Here is a 10,759-nt window from a genome sequence, read left to right as displayed (position 1 = left end):
ATCATACAATATTAGAGTAAATAACACATCAAGAATTACTTCAATCCAAGCAAGTTAAATCATACAACCTAGCATGTCATATACTAGACTTGACTCGTCCGGACTTAGAATGACTGTCGAGCTATGGCGGGTTATGCGCTCATGGTGGCTTATGAAACTTGGGTTCCCCACCCTACCACACTCACAAGGTTAGCCTGTTCCAGGCCTTAAGGCATACTGGAAGCCCCCAAGACTAAGACCTCCTGCTACTCCTCACCACATGGTTCAATCCTCTCTACTTGAGAATAAAAGACCATTGGAGCGTCAGGAAAACTCCCAAGACTGAGCTTCCCTACAGATCATTTTAAACACTAAGGCACCACCATGAATCTTTTCCTTGAAGATCATGGAATTACGTCCATACACCATACTTATTACATTCAACCACCAAACATGTCTCATACATTCACATACTTTCAGTATAATAACATTACCACGATCATACTATGCATTTCAATCATTCCGCACACTTAATTCAAACCAAACAAAGAGCAAATGAGCTTGAACCGAATGCCGTGAGTTTTGGCCGAGCACTAAGAGCTTCTGCCGAACGTTGTGAGCCTTGGCCGAACACCTAGATCCTTGGCCGAACACTTAGAACCTTGGCCGAACACTTAGAACCTTGGCCGAACACTTAGAGTCTTGGACGAACGCTTAGGGCCTTGGCCGAACACTAAAACATTGGCCGAACGCCTAGAGCCTTGGTCGAACACCTAGAGCCTTGGCCGAACACTTAGGGCCTTGGCCGAACACCTAGAGCCTTGGCCGAACACCTAGAGCCTTGGCCGAACACTTAGAACCTTGGTCGAACACTATTTAGGATCGACCGCTAAGAGAGACCGAACACTATCAAGACCACTCACTAAGACCGAACGCTACCAATACCACTCATTAAGACCGAACGGTCAACTGCAGCATTCTGCAGAATTCTGCATAATTGCTACCAGAACCCAACATGACGATTTCTAACCATTTCTACTAACTTCTAACACCCTTAATTCTTGTTTTATACTTAATTAAACTTATCTAAATGATTCTAAACATTCCTACTACCCTTTTAAAGTGATTAGAGTTCAATTTTAACTCTAAAACACCAATTTCAACAACTTAGGGACCTAAATCCAATTATGCTATTTTTAACATGTTTTATTCTAGTTTTAGGACTCGGACCAGTTCTAGTTGACTCACCTATGCTAGCCCAAACTGCCCAATTGGTCATTGGAGAAGAACCCAATGTCTGAACGCATCAAACTCACCTTCGACGCCAGCACATATGACTAGTCACAACTGACTGGATCAGACCAGGGCTGCTCTATGATCAGGGATGTGCCAACTCAGGTTTTTAAGGTTCCTCTATCCTACCAACAAAGTACTCTCAGCAATTCCCAGTTAATTTATTTAAGTTATACAAACTGTTATATGGGGTTCTAGACTCAATTTGTCCAATTCCAATACTACACTTCCCTTCACAGTAATCTAAAACAGTACCTGTAACTATCCATATTGACTATTTTATCATAATTCTTACCCCAAACCTGAAACCCAGTACAACCAACAACTCATCCAAGTCAAAAACATACAGTACACCATGATTATGCTACTGTTACACATCCAATAATACAAACCAACATGCTCATCACCAAAAACATAACATAACAGAAAAATAAATCACAATTTATTCAAACACACACATAATACAGTCCAAACAATATATGACTAACTCCCCTTACCTTGGTGGTTACAAGCACAATACTCTTTAGAAGAACCCAAAAACAGTAACCCTTGCACAGAAGCAAGTTCAACACAACCTACAAACCGTCAAATTGGGAACAGAGACATCTCTTAGAGTTAGAATAGGTAGAGAATCTAGAGAGAAAAACCATTGGCTACATGCAACTACCAAAAATTGCATGCCCTAGGCTCAAGAGAAAAGGAAAACAGAAAAGATAACTTACCCGTCCAAAACAGAATTTAATCAGATGAATGAGAAGCTCTCAACTCCGTGAACGAGAGAACACCACCTATTTCAAATCTCAACGGTGAAAATTGGCGGAAGAGTAGAGAGAAGTCAGAGCAAGAAGAAGAAAACTTAGATGTTTAGAGAGAGAAAGGAGAAGGAGCAAATGAACTCAGAGTTAGAAAAAGAAAGACCCCTACTAAGATCAGAGTGTCCTTAGTGATATAGGCCGAACTGCCTCAACATAAGACCCACTTATTTCCCGGGCCCTTACATAATCTATTTGAAAGTGAAATAAAAAAAAAATTATTCCAGTAATACATTCTGATAAAAGTTAATTTAATCGCTTCCAAATTTTATATTTGATAAAATTAACGTAACTTTTACAAAATGTTATTCCATCACCAACTTTATATAAAGTTAATTTCATTCATCCAGTCGTTAAATCATAACTTTGTATTTTAGCGATTACATCACAAAATTAACTTTTTTATATAAAGTGGTTGAGAATATAATTAAGTCAAGTAAAAGTTACATTGATTAATAGTATATCATTAATACCTTTATAAAACATTAATTTGTTTTAATCATTAATTTTAATTTCCTATAACTAATGATTATTCACATAAAAAGTTGTAATAAATAAATAATAATAATAATAAAATATAATTAAATTATTTATATTTTAAAAAGTATATGTTACATTGATTTTAATTTATGTAAACAATACTTCAAACAATTTTAGACTAACATAAAATTATATATAGGCATTATTGTACTTTGATTTATATTTAGTTAATAATAAGCATTAAAATCGTCTTTTAAACAGCTTTATGCAATAATTGGATTGTCTTTTATGTTTCTTTAGGGAAAGCTTGACATTGATGTAAGACCTCCTTGTCAATGCATGAAAATGACACGGGAAAAGATAAGAAAACTTAGCAAGAAAAGAAAATTTGGATTGCTGCATTAAATTTGCAATGTTTTATATGAAAAAGTTTATAAATATTTATTAAACTACTCATTTTTAAAAAAAAAGTAACTAAACATTATTCTTTTTTATATAGCAGAAAAAATGGCTTTTCATAAGAAAATCCTAATTTGTCACCAAGATATTAATGATTTATTTTGACGTATCTCTATAATAATAAGTTTTTGTGATAGAAAAAGTCAAAATTAAAAATAGCAGTGTAAAAGCTTGAATTTACGTTGTCCATCCAAATAACATTAGTAAAAAAGAAATGGATATAAAAAGTAAATATAATTATATTAGCATAACTAATATAGTATATACTACATTTCTTTCTCACATGAGTATCTTACTTTGATCATTTTTAAGATCTTTTCAGTGTCATGGTTTCTATTTTTAATTTTAGTGGATATAATTATTTTTGTTTTTCTTGTGAGTTTTGTTTTTCACTTTCATGTTATCACTACTATTGTGAATAATATCAATTATCTCGTGGTAAAAAAAATGAAACAAGTTATAATTAAATCACAATATTTGAATGGTTGCACTCCTACATAGAAAGAATTTTATCGTGACTGTCAAGTATAATTTTGTATATAATAATAAACATTCAATCCAATAAGTGATATTAGAGTTAAAATTATAATAAAATCGTGATTTGGTTAAGATGATACACAAAATATAAAAGTTACATATTCAAAAAATGCTCCATGTTAGATCTTTCCCTTTTTAGACATGATATATCTTTGAAACTTCTTCCCTAAAATCGCATGAATGTTTGAAAAAAAAACAATCTTTTGCATGTCATATAAAATAGGAATAATTAAAAGAAGATAAGATTTAAGAAGGTTTGAATATTTTAGAAAGATGAAGGTTGAAATTGAAAGTTAACATGTGTCATTAATAAAAAACACAAATCAAGAGATGTTTCTCTCATTTAGCTTTTTCCATGATTTTATCAAAAAGAGTAATGGTACCATAACATACTTTTACATTTCATTTGACACACAATACAAAGGTAAAATGATCATAAAAATATAATTTTTTTGTATTTTTTTAAGGAGAAATGGTACCATAACACATTTTTACATTCATTTAACAGAGAGTATAAGAGTAAAATGGTCCTAAAAGTGTCAAGAAAGAAGAGAGTAAAAAGTAAGTAAGGATAATGTCAAATAAATGTAAAAGTTTTAGGTATCTTAAAGAATCATTTTTCTTTTTCAAGAATGAAAAAGTAAAAAGTAAGGAAAAGTATTGTCAAATGAATGTAAAAAAAATTTATGTGTGTCAAAGTATAAAAAATATAGTAAATTTAGCTGCAGAAGTTTGCTTTTTCAAAATAGTCAATAAATAAATGAAAAAACCTAATTTCTTTTAAATTTATAGGGGTCACAACAAATACTCATTTTATCTTACAACATTTCACCGTATGCTTTGCTTTGGTAGTTAAAAAAACTATGCATTTCCACCTAATTTGCTTCATTTGTTTATTATTTATCCTTCATTTGTATATACTCAACAAAATTGCTTATGCTCTTCAAATGAAAACTTCTTATCCAGACATAATTAATCACATTAAAATTTTACTCAATTAAAAAAATGTTCCTTTCGCATGAATTTAGTAATTATATCAACTTGTTAATTATTTGCAAAAGTAAATTTTATATAAAAAATATTCTTTTTACATAATCTGTAATGAAATGCTATTTCATTTCAGTATGCCTTACTTTGTAGTGTTGTATAAAATTTTTGGATTGACTGATGGCATTACTATTTTCACAAAATATAGGTATAGTAGTTCTCCTTCTAATACTTTACCTATAAAAAATTGAAACTTACACATGGTTTTTCTTATAACACAAATACATGTTAGAAGTGTCAACTAAATAATAAAAAATCCTATTCATAACCTTGAGATGTAATTTCTTTTGGATTAGATTGATATCTAACAAGAAAACAAATATTATGCGTAATATTTGGTTTACAAATTATGAGATAAAGAAGAGAGCCTATTTTATATTTGGTAAAAGGGCATGCAAGGAAGTTTTCATGGCCTTTGATTCATCTACCTTGAATTTCTTCAACATTTTCTTTGTATATTTTGTTTATGATGATGATATTATGTTCATGTTTCTTGATTTATAATTCCAAGAACTTTAGTTATTTTACTATTCTCATCTTGAACTTACTTTGCATAACTTGAAAAAATTTAAACTTAAAAATTTATTAGAAGCATCAAAAGTTATATCATTAACATAAATATGAATAATAATAATAATAATAATAATAATAATAATAATAATAATAATAATAATATTAATAATAATATTTTTTTCTCTTTCTAATTCTCCTTTTTTTGAAAAAAATATGTTGACTTTGTTGTCATAGAGTCATTTCTTAAAAGAAAAGTGTTAAATGTGAGCTTGTTTATGAGCATCCATCTAGTTCCCGCTGATCCTTTTGCCTTATAATAGAAGAGGTATTATCTTTCGAACATTATTTTTAATAAAATGATTAAAATTTCCTTCTATGTCAATCATCCAATCATTATGTGACAATGTTTATTTTATCCATTTGGACTCAATCTAATAAACAAATGCATATAATGTTTGTTCTCGTATTGATTATTATGTTTTATTTCCTTCGGTTTCTCAAATGATTTTCTCTTTTGAATGAGAGAAAAATGTATTTTCAATAATTTATCTAAGTTCAAATCTTGAAGTGAAGGATTCATAATATGCTAGATGAAGCTTAGCATCATTTGGTATTGTAATTTACATATTTGTAAAATTATTTCCAAAATATGATGTTTTGAAAGAAATCATTAAACTTAATAATTATGGTTTCTTCGATGACCAATGTATTAACTATAGACTTTGAATTTGACAAAGTAACTAAGACATATACCTTTACCTACCTTGGAATCAACCTTACCCAATTGATCCTTGGTACTAAGGATAAAACATTGAAAACTAAAGATAAAAATATAATGAGGCTCTTCCTCCTTTTAATAGCTCACAAATAGTCTTATCCAACAAAAGTTTAATGAATAATACATAATAAATAGTGCTTGCAACCTCAATCTACAAATGTTTAAATACATAATTTCTACACAGCATAGTTTTGTCCATTTCTTCAAAATTTTATGTTTTTTTAACTATCTTAGTTTGTTGAGATTTTATCAATAAAAAGAAATTGTGATAAACATGCTTAACAAAAGCTACGAGAACATTTTTCTTCTTAAAAGTCATCCAGCAACACTTTTCTTGACAATTAATCATGAAGTTTTTTCTAGTCAATTAAAATTATATATAAAATACTCGTGAATGTCGAACCTTTGTTTATCATCTTACGTAAAAAAAAATAGATTTTCTTTAATTTTGGTTCATTCCCCATTATTTTCTCTAATTTTGGTTCATTCCCAAGTGTATGTTCAATCACCTTTTCATGTAATTTCACATTAACTCATAAAACAGCACAATTTTGAATATGTTTATGTATGATATTAATATCTTTTGTGTTTAATATACATATAAGATGCTTTATTTATAATAGAAAAAATATAAGCTAAACTCAAAATACAAATAAAGAATAGTAACAAATTAACTAAAAATAAAAGATAAAGATAATATATTTAACAACCCCCTCAAGCTGGTGCATACAAATCGTATGTACCAAGCTTGTTAGTAATATAATCAATAAATAGTTAGTGAAAGTATCTACTTCTGCATCTCGAGTGACACCAAATTGTTAATGATTTGTGAAGATGAAATATCAACCCAAAAGGACTACCCTGAGCAACAAATCTTGGAGGCTTCTCCATATAAATCTCTTCTTGTAAATTGTTGTTGCGAAATGCATTATTCACATCCAGTTGTGAATGAGTGCAGAAAAAGGTCGACAAACAATTAATAGTAACTATGGAAGAATAATATTGGACAATGATAGACTACCGTGAAACTTCAACTATGATGACTTTGACAAAGAAGATTACCATCAGTAGTGGACTACGATTCAGTAGTGACAGACAACGACAAACTGCAGGGACTAGATTGTCATCAATAACGAATGGTGACCTAGTAGGCTGACAATGATAGATTGTAGAGACTAGATTGCACCACATAGAAATAGAACTCTCTCTCACGACAAATGACGAAAATGACGACGCAATGATAATAGACAATGCAAGGTGGACAATTTGGCTCTTCAAAAGAATGGTATCCTTTATTCATCAAAGCACCTAGAAACAAACTTCCCCCACAGGTAATGTCGTTAGACAAAGACAACGAACAATGGACAACAAGTGAAAAATCCACTGTAGAGAACTAAAATTAGGAAAGTAATACTAAGGTACTCAAGACACAAGTGTTGAATGACAAAATTATTAAGGTGTCCGATCGCCAGTTGCTTGGTGGCCGATAACAACAATAATGTTAGAAGAAACTCAAACAATCAAGGCTTTGGTATGATGTTAAATATATTGAAAACTATGTATGAGATTAATCTCTCTTGTATTGAATATACTACATAAGGTGCTCTATTTATAATAGAAGAAATATAGGTTAACTCCAAAATAAAAAGGTTTAAACCCTCATATGGTCCTCATATTTGTTGAGGAATCTCAAGTCGAATCCTCTTCTTTAAAACGGTCTCAATTGGGTCTAAATTTTGTAAATTTGTAACACTTAAGCCATTTCCGTTAAGTGGTCAGAAATAGAGTCAAAAGTGGTTGACGTGTTGCACAATAAATGTATTGAGGTGGATCTTTTATTACGTGGAAATTGGATTTAAATTATAATATGAAATTTGGATTTAATTTATAACATGAAATTATTTAATTGGAGACCGTGGTTAGGAAAAAAGTTAAAAAACTTATTACATTTGAGTTTTTGAAACTGCAAATTTGAAATTTCGAAAGAAATATAAAAACGGAATCTAGGCAATATCATCACCATCACCATCTTTCTACATATTTGTTACTATTGCGCTTTTCATTTCAGCACTTGTACAAGCATAAGTTCATTTTATTTCATAAAAAGACTATAGCACCATCATTCTCTTCTTCGCTCACACAAAACTTCTCTCTCATCATCTTTCTTACTTCCCTCTTAACTCATATATATCAAGATTAATTTTTTTTCCTCAAAAACGTTTCATTGGGATCTCACCCAAGTTTGAATTTCCAAAACCCCAAAATTTGCAACGACCCTAAAAAAGACATCATTGGAAAGTGCTGAAATGAAAAATGCAACAATCTCTACACCCAACAGACTCCAATGCACCATTGTCTTCTTCGTTCACACAAAACTTCTCCCCATCATCTTTCTTCCTCCCTCCTAACTCATATATCAAGATTAATTTTTTTTCTCAAAAACGTTTCATTGGGATCTCACCCAAATATAAAATTTCCACAACCCCAAAAAATTTACTTAAAAAGCCCTAAAAACAACCCTAAAACAATCAACATTAAAACAAAAGAAAAAACAGAATTATCGAAAGGATATTGATTTTGTGTAGTGTATGAAGATTTAATAGGAAGACATAGAAAACTTTGAACAAATCTAAAAAAATCTGAGAAAGAGGTTTCGTATAGCCACAAAACCCCTTGATTTAACATTTCTCAATCGAGGTACTCCACAATACTCGAACATTTGTAGAGTTAATGTTGTCCTCAAATTGGTGTTCATACAGTATCAAGTTCCCGTTTGCAGCAAGTGTGACATGGTAGATTGAACTTGTGTTGTGTGATTTGTTTCCAGGGCTAAAATTTTCGTTCAAACATGAAATCCCAATGCAAAGAGAGACCGTGGCATCAAGCTCGAGCTATAAGTCCACAAAAGTGTTTGAAGCCCAATAAGCATAAGTGCCAGATGTTGCGTTGTTCTTTGGATAAGCAATGAGGTTTCCATCTAATTGCATGACCATAAAGAAAGCTCCACTCGAATAGTCTTTTTCGGACACACTAGAAACCAGTCGGTCGTCTCTAGCTAAACTCTATACCTCCTAATAAGGTGTTAGTTGGATAATCAAAGTTTTGCCAAACAATAGTCCTGTCATTGCTATAGAGCACAAAGTTGCCAAAATTAAGCACAAAGTTGCACAAAATCCCTAATTTATTTTGCTAACCACATTGACCAATTACATAACATCATGTCAAAAACTAATACATCATAATTTAAATCTTAATTCACGTAATAAAAACATCACATCAGCATGTTTATTGTGCAACACATCTTCAACTCTTGACATCGTTTTTGAACCACTTAACGAAAATGACTTAATTGTTACAAATTTACAAAATTTAAGACTCAATTAAGACTGTTTTAAACAAGATGACTGACTTGAGATTTTCTCAACAAATATGAAGACCATCCAAGGATTTAAACCAAATAAAAATAAAAAATAATAACAAAGTAACTAAAAATAAAATATAAAGATAAGATAAAGATAATATATTTAATAAAATATTGTTTTTAATATAGAACCAAAGTATTTTTATTTTACTCACTTTGGCAGCTTAAATCTCAAAACCCTATTGAAAAACTATGGGAACCAAATGAAACCTTTTTTTTTTTTCAACACACTTTCAAACTTCAATAAGAATATCAGAGTCCAATAACTTTATCCTGATACATGCATCTAATGCTCTCTTTTACGTCTCCAATTTGAATTTTATGGAAATAAGTCAAATGTCATTCGCCCTCTATCTCACTAATACCATGATCTGCAAAAAACCCTTCTCCATTCATTGTTCAAGCATCTTAATCTAAATCTCTTGCATTCGTTTCTCTACTTTTGACAAGCTCATATATCTTACTTTCTCTATTCTTTGTCCAAAGGGTTTGTAATTTCGAGGACTTCAGATTGTGTGCTACAATCACAACTTGTGTCAATCCCTGTTATGATACTTGTCTAGTTTTCCAATGTTGTTAGGATACTTTGTCCAGTTTTCAATAGTATTACTCTTGAACAAGAATTTAAAACAGTTCTCTTTTATTTTTTACCTTGTCTTAAACATATTTATTCCACCACCTCGATTCTTCATCACTTCATCCAAAACATTTTGACCCACTCAGCATCTTCAACAATTTTTCCTTATCTTGTTAGACATATAATTCCAAATAAACACAGCATTGCTTTGAAATTCCCACCAACCTAAAACTTTATAATTAGAAATCAAAAGTGTGATCCACATAGCTACATAAAAAGGATAAAATAGTATCCCCTTCTCACATTCTAACCCACATTTTCAATTGGTCCGACATAAACAATAGAGTACACAACAAAGGACGACGAAGTGGGTAAGTAATACTCTTGATGTTGCTGGAACAATGCAAGGAAACAAATGATCTAAGATAACTTTGCAACTACGGTTGGATGTATATGCACTATAATAAAATCTCCATCAAAGACAACACTAGATGTACGAAAATTACAAAGAGCACGTTTACGCAGCACAAGTTAATTAAAAGGTCGCTTTCAGAGCTAAGAAGAAATTGCCAGGAAACTCCATATAATTTTTTAATGTTCTTTACCTTTCTATAGGGATTGGCCAATCTTAGAAGTATGAATTTTACCTTCGAATGAAAAAGGGTTTCCGTTATCTAAAAAAATAAATACTAAAACTAAAGCAATTTTCCACACCTTCCTTGCCTTTTGGGCTTTCAGAATACACAGACGAGAAATTTCCCCCACACGAATAAATAAATGTCACTCACCGAATAAACTCATCAAATACATCCAATTTTTTTCTTCATACACATTACAGTTCCAACTTTGGGAAAGAAAAACAC

Source organism: Vigna umbellata, chromosome 4 (assembly GCF_029865625.1).
Source record: "Vigna umbellata cultivar VRB3 chromosome 4, Vumbellata_1.0, whole genome shotgun sequence".
In the NCBI taxonomy this organism is placed as follows: Eukaryota; Viridiplantae; Streptophyta; class Magnoliopsida; order Fabales; family Fabaceae; genus Vigna; species Vigna umbellata.
Note: the sequence above shows the minus strand (reverse complement) of the source record.